This window comes from Arvicanthis niloticus, chromosome 1, assembly GCF_011762505.2.
Source record: "Arvicanthis niloticus isolate mArvNil1 chromosome 1, mArvNil1.pat.X, whole genome shotgun sequence".
Taxonomy (NCBI): Eukaryota; Metazoa; Chordata; class Mammalia; order Rodentia; family Muridae; genus Arvicanthis; species Arvicanthis niloticus.
The window spans coordinates 71,347,932-71,370,255 of NC_047658.1; the positions used below are offsets into that span (position 1 = coordinate 71,347,932).

The 22,324-nt window shown below is 42.5% G+C and overlaps 1 protein-coding gene across 2 annotated transcripts in view; it reads left to right on the top strand.

The window, feature by feature from the left end:
* The first annotated feature begins 75 nt into the window (after positions 1-75).
* Numa1 (nuclear mitotic apparatus protein 1) overlaps positions 76-22,324 on the top strand; it is an 86,817-nt gene continuing 64,568 nt past the window's right edge. Inside the window, exon 1 of one of the 2 annotated variants that reach the window (XM_034489980.2) lies at positions 76-218. The gene's annotated coding sequence lies outside the window, so the exon portion shown is untranslated. Of the gene's footprint in view, positions 219-287; positions 365-22,324 lie in introns of those variants that run through there. The other variant, XM_076939047.1, reaches the window with a different exon arrangement.

The following is a 22,324-nucleotide window of genomic DNA, read 5'->3' on the forward strand; positions in this document are numbered from 1 at the left end:
ATTACCCCCTTTTCCCTTTACAGTGGCCCTTGTACTTCCTTTTCCCGGGTCCACCAGAGTGCCCGGCAAACAGCAGCCGACTGGGGCCAATGAGAGGGCGGCGAGAGGGGGCGGGATCATAGTTTAAACTAATTGTGTCTTCACAGTGTGAGAGACAACTTGAGGTGAGGTGTGGTCCGACGTGCTCTTGGCTGAGCGGCGGAGCAGCGCGCGGCCAGGTAACCGGCACGGGGCCTTGGCTGGCGTGAGGCCTGGGTATTCTCAGGGGATGGCTAGGCCTAGAGGGGGTGCTGCTGACCACGCCGATGCAAGGGAAAGCTCTCCTTCGTAACCAACGGTGAAAGGAGAACCTACTGGGGACCAGGTTTGTGGGAGCCAGCAGTGTTCGAGGGGATGGGGCTGTTTGGGGGTTTGTTAGTGGGAGTATGGCTGAGGATCGCAGGGCATCATGGGGGTTGTACAATTATTCAAAGAATTGTACTTGAGGGTCCTGTCACGCCAGATGCCAGATGCTTGTTAATGTTAGCAGCAGTGGCATCTTCTTAGCTTCCAGTGTTTCTGATATTTTGCTGGTATATAAGGATCATCTTTTTAATTTACCTAACCTTGTTCATGTTTTATTGGTAGGGACCCAGAGGTTTATGTTTACCTTAGTAAGGGTTGCAGTTGGCTCGAGTTTTGTTATATTTGAGGGTGTTGAGAGCTGAAGGTAAATGATGGGAAGGGACCATGTTGGGATGCACTTTGTATGTAAATTCTGAACTTATCTGCCTTACTTACATCTTGGGTGTGAGAGGCAAATCAGATAACACTGTTTTTGCAAGCACCTACAAGAATACAAATGTAAGATATTGTTGTTTTTGTATTTTTCAAGACAAGGTTTCTCTTTTTAGGCTTGAATGTCCTGGAACTCTGTAGACCAGGCTAGCCTTTAGCTCAGAGATCCACTTGCCTCTGCCTACCGAGTGCTGGGATCAAAGGTGTGCAGAATCATGCGTGACTGGGTAACCTCTTTTGCTTACTTCTTCGACCACACTTGTCTATTATTATAGTCCTTTTCTGTATTTATCTGCCCTTCTAGGTAGTGAATATATATTTGTCCTGATGGCTACTCAAGATTTGAGTCTGTCACGGCCATTACTGTATGTCTTGGAATGTTGCATTTTCTTAGGCTTAAGGGAGTAGACTCCTAGGTTACGCAACTTTTTTTTTTTTTTTCCCCTTTTCTGGTTTGGTTTGTTTTGGTGCTGTGTGCCCATTCACAAGCCCCAAAAGACCACCAAGGATTCTGATGCAATTACAGTAGGGTCTGTCTCTTTTAGTCAAGTTCGAGCTTGGGCACACCCATTTCTTTTGGTACAATTAGTTTGCAGTCTGCTGTCCTCCACCATCCTTGTGACACTGAGACATAGTTAGGTTCTTGGCTCAGGTCACATCCTCTATAGTATATGTGGGCTGGTCGGAGAGTGTGGCGTCTTCTGGGTCTAAGGCAGTTGGGCACAAGGGGCCTAATTTCTAGGGCCACCTGCTGGGCTGTTTCATCTGCTTTGTTGTTGTCCTCTGAGATGGGGTCTTTTTTATTTTGATGCCCTGGACAGTGGATGATAGACAACTGTTTAGGCCCCCATAGGGCCCTTAGTAGGGAGAGGATTTCCTCTTTATTTTTGATAGTCTTTCTTTTGTCATCAGAAGGCCTCTCTCCCTATAAATAGTTCCATGGATATGAGCAGTAGTGAAGGCATACTGACTATTTGTGTAGCTGTTAAGTCTTTTGTCTTTTCCCAACTCTAATGCCTTGGTTAGAGCTATTAATTCAGCTCTCTGGGCCAATGTCCCAGCAGTGAGTGGCTCTGCCCATATGATCTCAGTGTTTGAGACCACCACTGTCGCAGCATACTTCTGTCCATGTCCATCTTGAATGAAGACGCTACTACCATAGGTGCACCATGTTATCTCTGCATCCATCAAAGGGGTGTCTTGAGATCTGGTCTGCATGTGGGCCAGAATTTCCAAGCAGTCATGTAGTGGCTCGTTGAGGTCTGGGTCAGGCAGCAGGGTAGCTAGATGTAGTGAAGTTGGGGCCTGAAAGGTTACCCTAGGGGCCGTTAAGAGGAAAGAGACTGGTAATGAGACTGGTGTTGGTGAGCCATTGATGGCGGTGGTGGTGGTGGGGTTGAAGGGAGCTGTTTAAATACCCTTTCGATAGCATGAAGCGTGGAGACAGTTTGTCAGCATCCTTGACCAGGAGGGCAGTTACGGCAGTAATGCATAAGCAAGGGGGCAGCCTCTGGCTACCAGGTCTAATTTCTTTGAGAAGTAGGCCACTGGTTGATGCCAGGGCCCAAGAGTCTGATTCAGTACCCCTTTTTACTATCCCAGATCTTTTGTCCACGAAGAGATGGGCTTAGTCACATCTGGCAACCTCAAGGCTGGTGCAGAAATTAAGGCCTTCTTTAAGGCATCGAAGGCTTTCTGATGTTTCTCTGTCCACACAAAGCACTCATGGTGCCCTTTGGTGGCCTCATATAGTGGCTTAGCTATTTCTGCAAAACCTGCTATCCATATTCTGCAGAATCCAGAGGACCCCAAGAATTCCCTTACCTGGTGGGGAGTCCTGGGTTCCCTTCAGGCATTCTTGTTTGGTCTCTGCTGCCACCAGGACGCCCTCCACATACTGCAAAAGAGTCAGGTTAAGGTGCTGGGTTCTGTACTCAGGTCTTCATGGTGGGTCTCATCAAAGATGGTAGGCAAGTTTTTAGATCCTTTGGGCAGATGGGTTCAAGTCAGTTGCCCGCAAATCCTGCACTCTGGATTGTGACATTCAAAGGCAAAGGGGTCTTGGCTTTTGGGTGTCAAGCTGAAGAAGGCATTCTTTAAATCCAGCACTGTATGCCACTCAGGGTGCTCAGGAGGAACAGCACTCAAGAGGGTGTAGGGATTTGAATAGGCTTCTTTTTCTTGGGGCATTCCCTGGACCAGTGGCCCTCTTCTTTATGATAAGCACATTGGTTCTTACGTCTTCCAGAAGCCATCTGTTTCAGTCATCTTCTATGGTCTTCTGGTTTGGCCGTGGCTGCCAACAGAATTTTTGCCATGTTGGGAGTCTGTTGCCTCTGCTCCTTCACCTGTCTTTCCTCTATTTGTTTATATGCCTTTATCTGCTTCTCCTCAGTACCCTCCCTTCCATTAAACACTTTCTCTGCCACTATCACTAAGTCTTTCAGACCCTTTTCTCCTAACCTCTCAGCCCTCTGGAGCGTTCTCTTGATATATGGTGCTACCTGGTTAATAAAGGCTAGAGTTGCCACGGCTTTTGCTTCTGGTGATTCAGGATCCATGGGGGGTGTATTGTTGGAATGCCTCCATGACCTACCAGCTCTAAGAAAGCTGTGAGGCTCTAATTATCTTTCTGACTATTGTCATATACTTTGGCCAGATTAGTGGGCTATTGTGGCCACCTTGAGACCTGCCAGCAGAGCCTGGTGGTAGACCAAGAGTCTCCCCTTAACCTTCAACAGTGTTAAAGTCCCAATCTGGGCGAGTTAAGGGAAAGTCAGTATCAATAGCTGCTTGGTTATTGGTGGGTTCCGCTGTGGGGTCAGGAACCAGTTTCCTGGCCTCTGACTGGATTCTGTCCCTCTCTTCTGTGGTGAAGAGAACCTGCAAAAGCTGTTGGCAATCATCCCAAGTGTGCTTGTGGGTGAAGAGGACTGTCTCCAAGAGATTAAATAAATCTCGAGGGTTGTCTAAAAAGGGGAGTTCTGAGTTCTCCAGTTACACAGCTCACTAGTGGTAAAGGGTCAGTAGTGATGAGGTTGTTTTCCTTGATCATCAACTGGCTCTGCTGCGTGCAAGGGCAAGACAACATACTCAGGCTCGGTGTTCTTGCAGCAGTTTCCACCTCCCCTGCCTATGGCCAGGCTGCTTGCAGCAGCTGCTGTCTCCTCTGAGGGGTAGAAGAATAAGGGGGGTGGAAAGATAATAGAGGCATGGTGCAGAAGGAGACAGGTGGTCCGGTGTCTCTTCCTTCATATTCTTGGGCTTTTTGCTAGTTAAGGGAAACATTTCTGTATTTTGTCTGGGGAGAGAAAGTTTAGGCCAAGAGGCCAGTCCTCTAGGAGGTCTTCCCAGTCCACCACATAAGGTAGTTGGTCTGGGTGGCTGAGTTTGGGTTTAAAAATGACTTTCTTGATCCCTTGGACCATTCCCAAGTCAAAGGATCCCTCCCAGGGCCAGCTGGTGTTGAAGATGGGCCATTCTGACTTGTAAAAATGTAGTTAGTTTTATCTTTCCTAATGGTGACAGAGAGATTCTGTCCCCTAGTTTTAGCACCCTTAAAATGGCTAAGGATCAATTCTAGTAGAGTTAAAGGCGCTTGTCCCATGTTAGCATCCGTCAGAGTCAAAGTCACTCTGTAATAAGAAACTCACGGGTAGACAGTTAGTCCTGATAGTGAGGACAGTAACTAAAACACAAGAAAAATTCTCTCTGAATGGAGAGAAGGAGAAATAACCAGAAGATGGCACTCACGCCTCTCTGAGCTCAGCATCTAATCCCAGATTGAAACACCAACTTCTGATTGGGGTCTGGAACCTCTTCCAGGCCCGTGTAGTTGCAACCTCCTAGTGCGTCAGCTTTAGCTACCTCTGACCACAAGTACAGATTCAAAGCCAATTCTCAAGTCTGACAGACTTGGCACCACTCAGTTTACGTACAAACAATGACACAGTCCAAAGCGCTGACACCCGGAACCAAAATTATCTCAGTGCTGCCCAGAGCAAAAGTTACAGCTGTTCTCTCCGGAACAAAAGTTACCATAGTGGTGTGCAGAGACCTGGAACAGAATTGCATACTGACAGACGATATAGACTGTGGTGCTGTGCAGACACTGGAAACCAAAGCTACTCTGGTGCGGCTGTAACTAAAGTTACCAGGGTGCTGCGCAGACACGGACAGAATTACTGTAGCGCTACACAAACATGAACAGACTCAGACAGAAATTACCAGTATCAAGAGATCCTTTGGGTCAGTAGTCCTGGAAGTTGTGGAGGCTTTCCCGGCCAACACCAAAATGTTGTGCCTGTTCTCTAGACCCCAAACCCACCAAGGAGCTGATTCTGATGTAATCGTACAAGGGTCTCTTTTGCTGAAGCTCAAGCTTGACTCACCTCTCTCTGACCCTGATTCATCGGGATGAGCGGTGAAACAGCTCGAGTCCTCAGCAGGACAAGGCTTCATAGGAAATGGCAAGTAAGGGAGGGGGCTTTACAGCCTGGCAAGTATCTAACTGAATGACTGTTGTAGGCTGACAGGTGGGTGCTGAGACAATCAGACTAATCTTGATTGGCTGTTGCTAGGAAGTATCTTGGGAGTAACTCTACAGTATAGGCCAAGGACAAGCCATGGGGTCCTTCCTGGTACTTGGATACAGCTTGGATTCAGCTACAGGTCAAGTTCTCAGGCTCCTTTTCTTTTAAGATGGAGACTGGTCCCAAGATGGAGTAGGTTTGGCCTCTCAGTGCATGTTAGGTAAGCAGTCTAGCCCATTTTTTCGTGATGGTATTTGTCTTAATTTCAGCATAACATTATCCTTTTTGATGGTGGTGATGGGGATGAAACTGCCTCCTGAAAACATAATTTACTTAACTTGCTTTAATCCATATATATATATATATATATATATATATTTTTTTTTTTTTTTGTTTTGTTTTATTTTGGTTTGTTTTTTGTTTTTTTCGAGATAGGGTTTCTCTGTGTAGCCCTGGCTGTCCTGGAACTCACTCTGTAGACCAGGCTGGCCTCGAACTCAGAAATCCGCCTGCCTCTGCCTCCCAAGTGCTGGGATTAAAGGCGTGCGCCACCACCGCCCTGCGCTTTAATTCATATTTATATCTTCTGTTCTTTTCTTTTCTTTTTTCTTTTCTTTTCTTTTCTTTTCTTTTCTTTTTGTGACTTAGTCTTTTGTTTCCAAAGTTCTGGGTTTGTCAGGTCTTACTACTCTCACAACTCGGTTATGGGCAGGAAGCTTTGCTGGTAAGGAAAGGAGTACAGATATCCACAGTTCTGCCCTGTGGATATCTTAACTGTGTCTGTGTATGATGAGTATTCAGATCAAGTGAAGCTTTCAGGCCCAGGAATGGGCATATGTGTTCTGTTTCCGTGTGGTATTTTTCTTCTTTAGAGGAAGAAGCACAGAGGATTCTTTTGTTGGGCCAAGTTCAAGCACATGATGAGTAATTGTAAGGTCTGAATCTTAGTCTAAAGCCAGTCCTACTTTCTCAGCGAGATTTTACCTGATGGATCACTAAGAAACATTTCTCTTTGGAAGTTTATTTTTACTCGTGAAATAAGGGAGTGGGATGAATACCTTGAACTAAGAATTGTAGAATTGTTGGGAGCAAGGGCTGTTTTGATATCTGTATATAATTAATAAGAATAGATGGCCAGAAGGTTCTGAGGCCATTGATTTTTACCTATTATACACTAAGCTTATCAAGAAGTGTTCAAAATGAGCATGTACAAGAATGAAACCGTTACCAAGGCAAGAAAATCTATCTCAGTGTTTAACTGCCTCCTGTAACCTTATTTTTCTGTCTGCAGTGCTAGGGAACAAATGCACTTTCTAGGCTCCTTCTGAAGCACTTCTCTGTTGTGCCTGTGGATATTTCCTGCTTGGTTTTTGGCCATTTTTTTTTTCTGACACTTTGCTCTTTTCTTTTTTGTTGAATAAATTTGTTATTCCTTTAGATATTTTCTGCAGTGGGAGGTGAGTCTGGGTGTCTCCTAGTACTAAACATTGTTTTATTGAAAAATGTTTTTATTTCGTCTTCAGTTTTGATTGTTTAGCTGGATACTAGACTTCTAAGTTATTTTTTCTCAACACATATGAAATATGGTTTAATTGCATTTTTGAACTTTTTTTGAGACAAGGTCTCACATGGGGCTTTGGCTGGCTTGGCCTTTGCTATGTAGAGATGGCTTCAGAATCATAAAGATACACTTGCTTGCTTCAGCCTCCTTAGTGTTGGAATTAAAGGCATATTCAGTTTTGGCTTTTTTTTTTTTTTTTTTTTTAGAACTATGCTCTTGATTTACTGTTTTATTGTAGATAACCTATCTTCCTCTTTAAGATCCACTTGGCTGTCATTTGTGTTATGCATTTCATTACATGATGTTATTTTTTTAAATTATATACACATTCATGTGTAAGGGGCACATGTATACCTCGGCATATGTGTGAAGGTCAACAGACAACTTGGGTCTTTCCACCATGTGGGTCTCAGGGAATCAAATTTACACCTTCAGGCATGACAGTAGTGCCTTACCTGATAAGCCATCAATAGCCCACATAGTGTTAATTTAATTTATTTATCCTGCTGTATGAAATTTCATCTTTGATTATTTTTTAAAAAGATTTTATTTTTATTGTGTGTGTATATGAGTAAATGTGTAAAAGAAACCAGAAGGGTGTTGGATCCCTTGGAGATGGAATTTTCTTTCTTATCGTGTTCCCATCTTCTTTCTTAATTTTTGTTTATTTGTTTTTGATTTTAGTTTAAGACAGTACTTACAGACAACTGTGATCCACTGGATTTGGGTGCTGAGATTTGAACTCCGTTCCTCATGATAAAGTATCAAGAGGCCTTAACTGTGTCTCTATAGTTGGCTGTCCTGGAACTCACTCTGTAGACCAGGGTGGCTTCAAAACTCAGATCTGCCTGCCTCTGCCTTCCAAGTGCTGAGATTAAAGGTGTACTGCCATTCCTGACTGTATGCACCACAAGAGGGAGTGCCTGCGGAGGGACTAGAGTTAAAGACTGTGAGCCACCACATGGGTACTGGAAACTGAACTTGGATTCTCTGGAATAGCACAGTTACTCTTAGGAGCTGAGCCATCTCTCCAGGTCTGTCTGTAATAACTTTAAAGCAAGTTAATGTGTAGTCTTTATCATTCAGTTAGCTGCATTTTGTTAGTCCTGATATTCCATAACTGATTCTTTTATAATAGCTTATTCAAGTATTTTATAGTTTTGATTGTGAGTTCATATATAAAGGAGCATCATCTATTGGCACCTTAAAAAGGGATTTGTTTGATTACTTATGTGTAGATATGTATCTATGAGAATGTATGGCATTTATGTGGGGTGCTTGCAGAGGCCAGAAGAGAGTTGGATCGCCTGAAGCTGGAGTCATAGTTGGCTGTGAGCTATCCAGTGTGGGTGCTGGGACCTGAACTCTGTCCGACGGGGGAGCAGCAAGTGCTCTTTACTGCTGACCCATGTTTTCATACTCTTCTTCCGTTTTTTAAAATAAAAGGAACAGTCTTCTTCCTTGGCCCAAGTTTGCATTGAACTGGAAATCTTACTGCTTCAGCCTCCCAAGTGCTGGTATTACCAGTATATAATTTATAGGAGTCTTATATGTGGCCTGGTTTGGATTAACTCTTCCAGGAGCTTGTTTGCCTGCTTGTTTCTTTTCATGGTGCTAGGAGTTGAACCCAGGGTGTGTGAGGCAAGTATTCTACCACTGAGCAATAACCCTAGCCCTCTTAAATGTATTATGGGTATGATTATTATGATTATTATGTGTTCTATGATGTGTGGAAGTCAGGGGACAATTTTAACAAGTCAGTTCTCTCATTCCACTGGGGTTTTGGAGGTTGAACTCAGGTATCAGGCTAGTGTGGTGAGCTTTTTTGCTCACAGAACTATATTCCTGGTCCTTTTTTTTTTTTTTTTTTTTTTTAAATCAACCTTATTGAGGCTGGAGAGATGTCTCAGAAGTTAAGAGTGAGCACTGGCTATTCTTCCAAAGGACCCCGGTTCAATTCTAAGCACCTACATGGCAGCTCACAACTAGTGGTAACTCCAGTTCCAGGGGATCTGACACCCTGACATATATACATGCAGGCAGAACACCAATGTACATATGATAAAAATAAATGTATTTTAAAAACCATCCTTATTTATCTCTAATTTATGAACAGTAAACTTCACTTAAGTTTTGATAGATATATACAGCTAGGAAACCTGTCATACACAAGACATTTCACACTCAGAAATTTCTTTATGTTTTTTTATAGTAGATCTTTCCTTTTAAACTGGTCTTGGGAAACCCCAATCTTCTCTTTGTCAGTACAGATTGTTTTTCTAGAATTATATATGGCTTCTCCTGTAACATTTTTCTTTTCCCTTTTTTTTTTTTTTTTTTTTAAAAGACTAGGTGTTCTATAGCCCTGGCTGACTGGAGCATGTTATGAAGGCCAGCCTGACTTTGATATCTAATTTAAAAACATTTTTCAAAAATTCATTACAGTGTTTACATCTGTTTGTGTGGGCACTCATGCCACAGTAGAGGTATGGAGATCAGGTGACAACTTCTTAGCGTTTTTCTCCTTCCACCTGTAATTGATTTCAGGGAGCTGAACTTGGGTCATCCAGGCTGTCTCCCCAGCCTCAGTCTTACTTTGAACATGCTTGGATTCTCCTCCTTCTGCCTCCCAGTGCTAGGACTCCAGGTGTTGTAGTAATTATTTAAAAACGTCCGCTGGTCAAGCCGACTGTCTAGGCTGCAGCGTCTCTGCCTAGATCAGATGCCATGTTCTGAGGCCATGAGGCCAGGCCACATGTGCTCTGCAGCTAGAAACGGCCAGCCAGAGACACCAGTCCTGCCACCCACGAGATGCCAGTGTGGGAGATGGCTCTGCCAGTCTTCCACGCTGTCTCTGCAAGGCTGGCCATTGCCCAGACTATCCCACCAACCACACAGGCTCGGTACAGATGAGACTCTAATGCTTAGATTATCCAAAGGCTTATATATTTAGTAATGATCAATAACAAGATACCCATACAATCAGAAGTGTAACCCAATACCCAATCTAGATATACCAACCAACTACCTTTGACTGCTACAGACAAGCAAACATCAGCCTCCATGTCCCCCTCTCTTATTCTCCTTCTCTCCCTAGCTCCTCTTCCTTCTCCTCCTCCTCCTCTTTACTCCTCTTCCTCTCCTTACTACTCCCACCTTAGCTCCTCCTACATATCACTCTTCCTGTTGAAATTAAAAAAAAAAAAAGTTCTCTCAAAATACAATTAGAGCATAACTATACCAATTTGTATCAGTAAAGTACAAGATAGACCTAATACCCAGTCCATCATTTTGTTGACTAATCAGAACCTCTGTCATTTCTCCTAACTAAAAGACTTAGTTCTGAACCTGGCTTTTTTTTCTTGGCTTTAGAATGAATGTCAGTTGAAAACCATCTTCTCGAATCTTTTCTCTCAAAGTAAATAGCTGGGATTGGCTATGAGACTGTAAGTCTTCGACCCTATCAGAAATCCAGAATGACTGAATTAACTGAAATTATGGGAAGCACAAAGCATGGCTTCTAAAACTTAGCCAATTTATAGAGACCGCTGAATACCTGGACAGTCCCTTACTTCAAAACATTGGAGCATCTGGTCTTCAGCCTTCTGGCCCAGGATCATCTGACAGACCTAGTAATGCAGAATTTTTAAGGGCTGATCACTCTGTCTAGGCAGATATAATCAGTCGACTATTCTGCAAGTGTGTCCCTTTTCTGGACAGTAATTTGTCTATAGATGGAAAGAGGCAATTCTTGTCTAATGGCTGTCTCACCACAACTGGAGTAACTCCAAAGATGCCCAGTTTCTTCTTGGAATCCAAGACAGGGAAGCTGTCAGGAACAGACAGGTCTCTAATCAAAATGAACATTAATATAGAAATGCTTGTAATGCCAATATTTTGGAACTCTGATATTTTGAACCCAACTATCTATATAAGGCAGTCTGGACTGTTGTCTGTTAACTTCTCTCAGCTATTTCTAATTAAAATCTAGAAAATACCCTAACAATAAACTCAGAGCCATGCAATTGCTATAGGCCCTTAACTCACAGGCTAACCATCTCAAATCAGTTAAAAAAGTTAAAGAAGGACTGGGTCTAAGCCTTGTGTTCCTAGATGTGTGATATGGGCACAATGCCCATGAGAGTAACAATATTAATCTCACTTTTATATCAGTAAGAAACTCATACTAATGAAAACCTTAAATTTGAAATCAAAGTAAATTTTGTACCATTTAAGAAATTATAACTTCAGCTTAATAACAATTATACAGATTTCTACCAATAGGTTATGGCTATGCAATAAATCCTAGCTAATCCTTCCTGTTCCAACAAAACTACTACTTTTCCCTAGAAAGATAACCCAATATTAACCACCTCAGTCCCCAAGCCCAGGGAATAGGGGTGCCGACTCTTCATTAACTTCTTCAGGCTGATTATGTTCGTTGAGATATTAGAAGAGGGGCAGGGGGAAGAGTAAATTGATAAGCCTTTGACACTGTGTCTTCACTGCATCCAGCTGGAATCCCAGGACATCAGAGGTTCAAGCAGATCTGCTCAGCTTGCTTGATGAGTAGATTCACAAAGGCTGTGTATTCTGCGATATACAATTCTCAAAACAAATGTTAGTATCAAGATAATTTTTTTGTTTGAATTCCGGAATCTAGTCTTCTGTCGGCCTGCCTCTGTCATGTCTAATCCATATAATTCTGGAAGGCATATATATCTCAATCGTCTCTTCTGAAAACACACAGAGAAAACCTTTTTCCCTAAACAGAATATCCTTGAACCAGTAATCAGAAAAACCTTTATCTTGACCTCTTTTCCAGAGGAAAAATATAATCGAAAAACTGAAAATCATACCTATCTTCTTTCCCCATTTTGCCAAGCAGGAAATGAACCCAGAATTCCCGTGGGGCCCACGTTAGTGACAATTTTCCCTATCTTAACTAAAGTACTGTATGTGGCCATTCTTAGCCTTTCCCTATTTTGCCAAGCAGGAAATGAACCCAGAATTCCTGTGGGGCCCACGTTAGACAGAACCCGGGTCTTCTGTGAGGCAATATAATTTTATATCATCTGAATACATCTGATTTACACTCTCTTTCTGTTTGGCCCTCTACCTAGAACAGTTTTTTATTTGTACCATCTATGTGTTTGGCTCTGTATTCCAGAGCAGTTTTCACTTATACACTGTACTCTCTACTCTAGAGCCAGTGACAATTTTTCCTATCTAAGTTCCAAACCAAGGGTGATAATCCCCATGAGATTTGGACAAATCTATTTATAAATCTTTTCTAAAAGCAAATAATCCCTATATTTTAACTTTATACTTAAATCAGTAACTGCTTCACAACGGAGGCTTATTTATTTGGCTATCTTGGCTCAGAGCAGCCTACAATTTCTATTAGCAGAGGACCTGCCTGCCAACAGTTTTTTGTTCACAGGTCCCGCGCTAGAGTCACATGACTCCTATCAGCACCAATCACTCACTTTCTTTAAAAAAAAAAATACAACTTTTACTCTTGAAAGACCCCCAAAAGGGGACCCTCACCCAAGTCCGGACCTGCACGAACCCAAAGACACAGGAGAACCCATCTTGATGCAATTGCAGAGGAGGTTTAATGACGAGGGCCCTCGGGCCCGAACATATCTCACGCAGGAGACACGCAGGAGATAGAGGTTCCGATCTGAAACCCAGGAAACTTGGGATATTTATGGGTAGGGGTTGGGGAGAGCTGGAAAATTTGGCGCGGTTACATATGATTGGTTGCACTTTCGAGCGGCTACACATGATTGGATATTTCAAACATCAGCAACTTGCAGAACCTCGGACCTCCCAGAAAGGGAGGGAGAGAGAAGTAAACACCAGATAGCCCATTACTCACTTGGGCTTGTTTGGACTTGTCTTGGCACACCCTTGCATGCCTTTATTTTTGGTCACCCTGCCCCTGCAGGGACTTAATATTTTATTATGACTAAATTTAACAAATTGTTGGTGGTCTTTGCTGACCATGAATTTTTTGTTATTGTTTCAACGCTGCTTTCAAATTTTATTTTCACACTCTCAGGTGAATAGACTTAGATTTCTAGTGAATTCGTGCCTGAAGTTGGTGAGCCACTTTGTTGTAGTAATTATTTTAAAAAGTGGCTGCCAGTTAAGTCAACTGGCTAAGCTGCAGCGGCTCTGCCTAGCTCAACCACGTGGCCAGAGGCCATGTGCGTGCCACAGCTAGAAACAGCCAGAGACACCAGCCCTGCCACCCATGAAACGCCAGCGTGGGAGATGGCTCTGCCAGTCTTCCACGCTGTCTCTGCAAGGCTGGCTATTGCCCAGACTATCCCACCAACCACACAGGCTCGGTACAGATGAGACTCTAATGCTTAGATTATCCAAAGGCTTATATATTTAGTAATGACCAATAACAAGATACCCTTACAATTAGAGGTGTAACCCAATACCCAACCTAGATATACCAACTACCTTTGACTGCTACAGACAAGCAAACATCAGCCTCCATGTCCCCTTCTCTCCTTCTCTGTCTGTTCCTAGCTCCTCCTCTTCCTTCTCCCCCCTCCTTTACTCCTCCTCTTCCTCTTTATTCCTCCCCCTTAGCTCCTCCTACATCCAGGTGTGAGGAGCACACTCCTCTTAAATTAATTTTTCTAATTGAATATATGAGTAATTTGTTAGACTTCATTGCTAGGTACTATTTCATTGTATAGCAATATTGAATTTTGTTTATCACTTACTGTGCTTTTTGTTTTTGTTTTCCTGTTACTAGGAATAGAACCTTGGGTCTCATGCTGGACAACTGAGCTTGAGCTATAGCCTAGCCCTTAAAACCTCTCTCTTTTACTCTGTCTCTGTTTCTTTCTTTGCTGAGGCTCAACTTGGGGCCTTGAGCATAATAGGCAAGTACTGTACCACTGAGCAGTGTCTCCAGTTGGTTTGCTACTGATAGACATTTAGGGTTTATGCTTTTTGGTTGTTATGGTTAAGATTTCTTTGATCATTCATGTACAGATATTTGAGTAGTCATGTATTTCTTTTTGGAGTGGAGTGGCTGGATTTTTGTATGGCATGTATATATGTTCAACTTTTAAAGAAATTATCAAGTTTTTCAAGGTGGTTATGCCGTTTTGTATTTCACTAATAGTGTATAGTTTATGAAACCTAAATATATAGTATATGAATTGGTAAATATATGTGGTTTTTTTTTTTTTTTTTTTTTTTTTTTTTTTTTTTTTTTTCCTTTCTTCCAGACAGGGTTTCTCTGTAGCCCTGGCTGTTCTGGAACTCACTCTGTAGACCAAGCTGGCCTTGAACTCAAAAATCTGCCTGTCTCTGCCTCCCAAGTGCTGGGATTAAAGATATGTGCCACCACAGCCTGCCTGGCTGCTAAATATTCTTGCCAGTATTTGGTATTAGAATCTTAGGTTTTTGCTACCTTTCTTTAAGAAAACTGTCATATTTATTCATTCATTTATTCATTCATTCATTCATTTATTTATTGTGTTACTATACATGTGTGGAGGTCAGAGGACAACTTAGGGACGTGGTTCTTTCCTTCTACCTTGTGAATTCTGAGGAATAGAACTTAAGTCCTCAGACTTGGCTGCTAGTGCCTTTACTACTGAGCTGTCTTACCAGCCCTATTTTTGCCATTCTTACATAAGTATAGTTTATCTCATTGTGGTTTTAATTCATGTTTTCCTAAACATCGTTTTCTGTTTTTGTGTTTTGTGTCTTCTGTTGGATGGATCAACATTGTTTTCATCTTAGGACCAAAGTGTTTGTAATTTTACTTTACTTGCAAATTTCCAGGTCATAAATATTGTGTAAATTTGACTAGTAATACACTGTTGTACACACCTGTAATTTTGAATGTATAGAAGGAGTTTTCTCTACTTTGTTAGATCAGCAAGACAAGCTTCTTTTTTTTCTTTTTTTCTTTTTTTTTTTTTGTTTTTTGTTTTTTTGAGACAGGGTTTCTCTGTGTAGCCCTGGCTGTCCTGGAACTCACTCTACTCTGTAGACCAGGCTGGCCTCAAACTCAGAAATCTGTCTGCCTCTGCCTCCCAAGTGCTGGGTTTAAAGGCGTCTGCCACCACTGCCCGGCAAGACAAGCTTCTTTTTCTTCTCATGGAAAGACTCTTTTCGTGTCCTGTCTTTTTGCCAAGAATAAATAAATTTTGAGTCTCAGCCTCTGCACAGTTACCTCATTGACTTTTGTGGGCTTAGGATATGAACTGGCCTGGAGCGATGGGACACGTACCTTTAATTCTAGCATTTGTGAGACAGACTAAAGCAAATATCTAGAAGTTTGAGGCCAGCCTGGTCTACATAGAGAGAGCCAGGCAAGCCAAGGTTATAAAAAGTAAAGTAGACCTGTGAGGGTGCCATGTATTTCTTTTTTAAAAATTATTTTATCTTATGTGTCTCAGTGTTTTGTCTGCATGTATGTCTGTATATCACATGTGTGCCTCCTGCCCAAGGAGTCCAGAAGAGGGCACTAGATATCCTGGAACTAGAGTTATAGGCAGTTGTGGAGTCCCATGTGGGTGCTGGAATCAAATCCAGGTCCTCTGGAAGATCAGCCAATGCTCTTAACCATTGGACCATCTCTTTAGTCCCTTTAAATTTTAACTTAAAAATTTAAAAAGGGGGTAGGGCCTGGGAGAGGTGTCTCAGTGGTTAAAAGCTCTTGCTGATCTTCTAGAGGATGAGGGATCAGCTTCCAGCACCCATATTGTGGCTCACAACCATCTATAACTCCAGTCCCAGGGGACTCTGATGGCCTCTGTGGTCACTACATGTATATACATATACATACACATACACATGTATGTACACCCATGAACATTTAAAATGAAAATAAAAATAAAGACAAAATTAAAAAAATATGGATATTTTGCCTGCATGTAAGTGTGTTCACTCCTTTTGTGCTTGATGTCCAACGAGGCCAGAAGGTGGCATCAGATCCCTGGAACTGTCGTTAGAGATACTTGTGAACCACAGTATTGATGTAGGTGTTGGGCATCAAGCCTGGGTCCTCTGAAAGGGCAGTACTCTTAACTACTGAGCCGCCATCTCTCTAGCCCCCTGTCACACATTTCTGACACTACTAGATTGTTATGCTGTGAGCTAATGCAACTCTGAGTTGATTTCTCGCTTTAGGGTTTTCTTTTCTTCCTTTTTAGCTTGCTTTTGCAGGAGTGGGTATTGAATCTAGGGTCTCTGCACTGAACTGCAGGCCCTTCTTCCCTCCCTCCCCCCACCTCTTTTGAGACAGGGTCTTTTTAGCCATCCATACCAGGTTTTTTTCTTTCTTTTGAGCTCAGTTTATTTATGTGTCAGTTTGGTGTAGTCAGCAAAACAGAAAACATATGCCAGTTATTTTAAGGGTGAACTCAATAAAGGAAATAGTTTTGAGCCTTTGTTGGAGGGCTTAACAAGCCAAAGGAATCTTAAGGAAAGTAGCTTTGGTATATTAACTCTATAAAGGGGCTTCTCATCCAGAATTGGGAACAAACAGAGGAAGGTATCAGACTCAAGACTCTGGAGGGATATGGAACAGCCGTACCCAGATTCCCTGGAGAGTGTGTGTTGCCTGGTTGCCAGTGGTTTCGTAGGAGCTCCCAGGAAGTCCCTGGAGAAACCAGTCTTAGTACAGGCCTGCCCAGCTGATTGAGGGCCTACAAGGTACGCTTTAAGGTTGGTTCTAGACGTTTAAAAAGAAACTGAAACTGATGGAAACAACTCCTATTATCAAGAAGCACTAATTAATAGTAAGGAAGAAGTTATGTATATAAGAGAGAGAGAGAGAGAGAGAGAGAGAGAGAGAGACAGACAGACAGACAGACAGACAGACAGACAGACATAGACAGACAGACACACAGAGAAAGAGAGAGGTGGGGGAGAGGGTAAGGGAGAGAGATTAGTTAGGATTGCTTGCATGAGCATGGGAGTGTTACTTGAGCAAGGGCAATCGATCTACTAATACTGTATCACTGAAGAATATGACTCCTCCCCAACTGTCATTGCCTGTAGCTCGTCAGGGAGGGCTGGAGCCTCATGCTCTCCCCCATGAGTAATGGAATGTTGGTGGGTCCCATGTTTTCAACGTCTACAGTATGCAGAAAATTCTTCCCATGTGAAACCACAATCACACGTCCTGCAACTGCCATTCTTTAGCTCTGTTTTTGTTTTTTCATGGGAGGGCCAAAAAGCTTTCTAGTGTTTTACAGGACAGATAGTCTCTGTGTTCAACCTTGTGTGCTTTTCTTTTCTTTTTTTAAATGTCTGTATGTTATTTGTGTATCACATTCACACACTGCTTATGGAGGCCAGAAGCTATAGGCAGTTTAGCCACAGTATGGGTGCTGAGAATTGAACCAGGATTCTCTGGAAGAACAGCCAGTGCTCTTAACTTCTGAGCCATCTCTCCAGCCCCAACGCCTTGTACTTCTATACCTTCCATTATGGTATTGTTTTTCAAAGGTGGCACTGAGTCACATTCTACTAAGTACCTTGAGACTGCCTAGATGTCTTAGATAGCTTGGTCCCATCCAGAGTTCAAGTGACAGCCTTTCTACTATGGGCAGTATTTTTCTTACAGGCAGTCCTTTTCATATGAACCAGATTTTCTTACAGGCAGTCCTTTTCATATGAACAGAATCTTTCATTTTACATTTCATTTATTTGATTGGTTCTTTTATTCTAAACTACATATATATTTACACTTAATTCTGTTAAAATGTGCTTGTTCTTTTGGTAACAGCAAACTTTTTTTTCTTTTTAAAATGATGTTTTAAGAGAAGGTTTTACACTGGGCAGTAGTGGCGCATGCCTTTAATCCCAGCACTTGGGAGGCAGAGGCAGGCGGATTTCTGAGTTCGAGGCCAGCCTGGGCTGCAAAGTGAGTTCCAGGACAGCCAGGGCTACACAGAGAAACCCTGTCTGGAAAAACCAAAAAAGCCAAAGAGAGAGAGAGAGGGAGGGAGGGAGGGAGAGAAAGAGAGAGAGAGAGAGAGGTCTTGAGTTCAATTCCCAGCAAACACATGGTGGCTCACAACTATCTGCAATGCAATCTGATGCCCTCTTCTGGTGTGTCTGAAGACAGCTATACATATACATATACATAAAATAAATAAATAAAACTTAAAAAAAAAAAAAAAAGAATCCTGCTTCAGGCTATCCCCAGGGTGCTGGGATTACATGTATGTGCCACCATACCTGATTTAATATCTCTCCCATCATATATAAAAGCATGCTATTGCCTGTTTTTTTTTTTTTTTTTCTTTAGGAAATTAATTATTTGAAAATAAGGTCTCATGTAGCCCAGGTTGACCTGGAACTTACTCTGTAACTGAAGATGACCTTGAAACTCATCTGATTTTCCTGCCTTCACCTTTCTTAGTGCTGGTACTACAGGTATTTGCTACCATGTCTGTTTTATCCTTTACAGTTTATTTTTTATTATTCTTAGCTTGTTGTTGTTGTTTGTCTTACTATGTAGCCTTGGCTAACCTGGAACTTGCTGTGAAGATAAGTTGGCCTCAACTTACAGAGATCCTCCTGCCTCTGCCTAAAAGTTCTGAATCAAAGGCATATGCCACCCTTCCCCTCTCACAGTTTAATTCTGTAGATAGACAAGCAGGCTTTATAGGTCTTCATTCTGAGTTTTTTGAATAAAAAATTAAAGGGAAGTTATGTGAGTAGCTGGTTTGCCTGCATGAATGTTCGTGTGTAGTGCCCTTGGTCAGAAGGGCATGGAATTTTCTATGGAATTGAAGTTACAGATGGCTGTCAGCTGTCATGTGGGTACTGGGAACTTTTGGGTCCTCTGGAAGAGCATCCAGTGAGCCATCCCTCTCTGCTGAGCCCTCATGTTGACTCTTCAGTAAAAGGCAAGGCATCGTAGGTTTGAGAAGCATGCTCCCTTGTACGCAGTACTATAAATCTTACCCTGATTAATGGAGGTTTTCAGGGAATATTTTTTTTCACCCTTTCCTCTGATAAACTTGGGGAGGAGCTACTTGGAAAGGACAATACTAATGCAGCAAGCTCCTGCAGTGAGGCTTCTCTTGGCAGCTGTGCTATGTTGCCTTTTCTCTCCATCCTATTTAAGGGCCGGTTTCTTTGAAGTCAGTTTAGGAAATGCCAGTGACTCAGCCTTGCAGATTTCTTCTGCCTTATTACAGCTGAGGACTGGTTTGTCTGCTAAGGAGTCAGACTGCATATATTCCAGCATACTTACCTGACCACTTGAATGTCTTCCAATGCCTTGCCAGAGATAGTTGTTTTTCAGACTATTAAGTTGTTGGTGCCCTGTGGCAGGGTGGATGCAGTATGACCTTAACGTGTCTTTTGTACCCATGGCTGTAATCCTAGTACTTGGGGAGGCTAAGACAGGAGGATCATGAGTTTGAGGCCAGCTTGGATTATACAGCAAGTTCCAGGCTGCAGGCTCTATGGTGAGACACTATCTCAAACAGGAAAGCAAAACAAAACATGAGATTCAATTTAGAACCTAGTATACTTGGCGCCTTCCTTTAGTCCCAACATTTAGGAGGCAGAGGCAGGCGCATCTCTGTGAGTTTGAGGTCAGCCTACTCTAACTACATATACATAGCAAAACATAACCTTTTTTTTTTTTTTTTTAATCAATGTAGAGGAACTGTATAAGTATATTTGGTGTTTTGTTAAGGAAGCGAATCTAAAACACAGAAGCAAAGAATTCTGCAAGGCAGTGTATAATTTAGACTTGGTTATGTTGTCTAATCTGTAAACCGTATGGGAATTGTGAGATCCCTTTAGTAGCTCTTGGAATAACTAGGACAAAACTTTGACAGGAAGATGGGGTTTGAAAGAGGATCCGAACGAAAGGCACGTGATTATCTAGAGAAGCTATGATTTGGGCTTCCTAACACGCTATTTAGGTTTTATATCATGAAATATGAATGATGGTTCTGTGGTGGTATTCACACATTTTTACTACAAAGTCTGATGGTAGGGAATATTTGCTTAGGCTTCATAGAGTTCTAGAAACTGTTGCCAGCATTGAGCCAGGTGCTTGACTTTGAAGAATTTTCTTCATTTGCAAGACAGAAAAACTACTAAAAAATATTTAAAAGATTATTGTGCTGTGCTGTGGTGGTACACACCTTTAATCCCAGCACTTGGGAGGCAGAGGCAGGTGGATTTCTGAGTTCGAGGCCAGCCTGGTCTACAAAGTGAGTTCCAGGACAGCCAGGGCTATACAGAGAAACCCTGTCTTGAAAAAACAAAACAAAACAAAACAAAACAAAACAAAAGATTATTGTGATGGTCACAGTAAAATATTGTATAGTTGGCTGCCTTTTGGAGGGGACAGTGCTCCCTCATTTTGCTGTATGGCTCACTGGAACACTCATTCCTATGACTTGCCTGACACCTGAAGGCTTGTTTATGCCTCCTGGATAACTGAGGGCATCAGAATGAGATAGAGGTAGAGTTACGCACAGAAAAATCAGAAGAGTGGCTGGGTGAATTTTGTCTGCTCTGGAATAGTGGAAAGTAAGGTGAATAAGTGGCTAGAGGCCATACAGTGGACTTGGAAACTTTGGCCACAGAGGTTAGATCTGATGATTGAGAAAAAATATTACAAGTCTTTTGAGCCAGAGAGACACATTTAAAAAGGAGAGTGGTGTAGAGACGTCTGAGGGATTTTGCTTGGTTTAGACTCTGGAACCCTCACAGGGTAGGCCTCCTAAAAGCTGACCTAGTGGGGGTGTGGTTTGACATTCTTGCCACAGGAGGCCAATATTTTTGCACAGTGACTCTTCCTGCTCTGTCATTGACTCACCCTATTGGCCTGGCCCTCATTCTTCCCTTCTTGCTGCTGTGTGATCCACAGAGCTCCAGGGTTACCTAGGATGATAGGCGCCTGAGTTGCCTAACAGTGGGTGGCATATGGCAACGAGCAGCATTCTCTTCCCTTTGCTTCTTCCCTGAGTAGAGTCAAGTTCAAGTTCACACTGCTGTGGGTTATTGTCCAACCTAACAGGGGCTGTCTACCAGGAGGTGAGTCAAGATGGTTCCTGCCATTTCTCTGCTTCTATATGGATTGGGTTTTTTTGCCCATGTTCTCTGCTGCTTTTCCCCCATCTACGTTCTATAAGATGTCATGAAACAAATGGGTTACTCTAGGAGGTGGGAAATATATAATATACATTTTTCTAATTGTGGGAGAATGTCCAGAAGTTTTCACTGGCCTCTGCTGTGTGGTAGTTTGCCCAGAACTCCTGTGAGCCAGACACTAAACATAGACTCATACCTGTTAGTCATTGTAGAAACACTCTGGGTATAAGCACATTTCTCAGCTTCTGGATGGTAGAGCTATTCTATGTGTGTGTGACTGTCCTTTGTTAGCTCCTATCCCACAGAAGAAAAAGACAGTGAAAAGCTGGAAAGGGGAAGCTGTGTAGATAACCCTGTGCTTGTAGGAAGTCAGTCTGTCTGGGTTTCTATGCTCCTGCTAATTAGTGGTATGACCAGGGACCAGTTGTCTAACTTCAGTGGACTGGAGTTCCATATTTAAACAGACAGCTTGGATTGTATAGTCTTGGAGAGTTTTTTCAAAGTCAAAATTAACATATTGTGTGTGTGTGTGTGTGTGTGTGTGTGTGTGTGTGTGTGAAAATGCATATTTAGTTTTAGCCAGTTAGACTCAGTTTTGACTGGACTCCCAATTTTGTTGGTATCCAGAGCATCATAATCAGGAGGCAGCTAAATATATAAGCCTTCTTTTTTCTCTCAAGGCCTGATCAGGGTGTTGACTCTGGCCACATCAATGCCATAGAGTGTTTTCATAGCCTGTTTGATCTGGTGCTTGTTGGCCTTGACATCCATAATAACACAAGTCTTCTGTTTTCTTCATGGCTGACATCGGACTTGATGATGGCTTGTTTTTCCTGGGTGCGCTCTTGCTGAGGATACTGTGTTACCTCTGGAGCTGCAGGGTCTTGGGCCATTGGTAGGTGGGTGACTGTGGATTTCTGCGGCCGTAGATACCTTTCAGCACTGCCTTCTTGGCTTTTAAGGCCTTACCTTTGACATTGGTCAGAACCTTACTTCTCTTACTTCTTTGCTTTTGGTGCCATCTAGGCAAAAGCCAAGTTTGTTTTTGTTTTAAATAATGGTGACATCATACATATTTTGCCCCCTCTATTTGTAAGTCTATCTCCTTCAAAGTAATGGTATTCTCAGCCTTTACGTTTATTCTGGTATGCAGTTGTTGCTCGCCCCTTCCTTCCTTCCTTCCTTCCTCCTTTTCTTCTTTTTTAACAGCAGTGTTCAGAATTGAACCCACAGCATGCTAGACAAGAACTTTACCACTGAGCTACACCTTCTATCCCTTGAACCAATCTTTGAGTATCTTCAGAGGTACCAATCTTCATTTGTAATGGGTAGA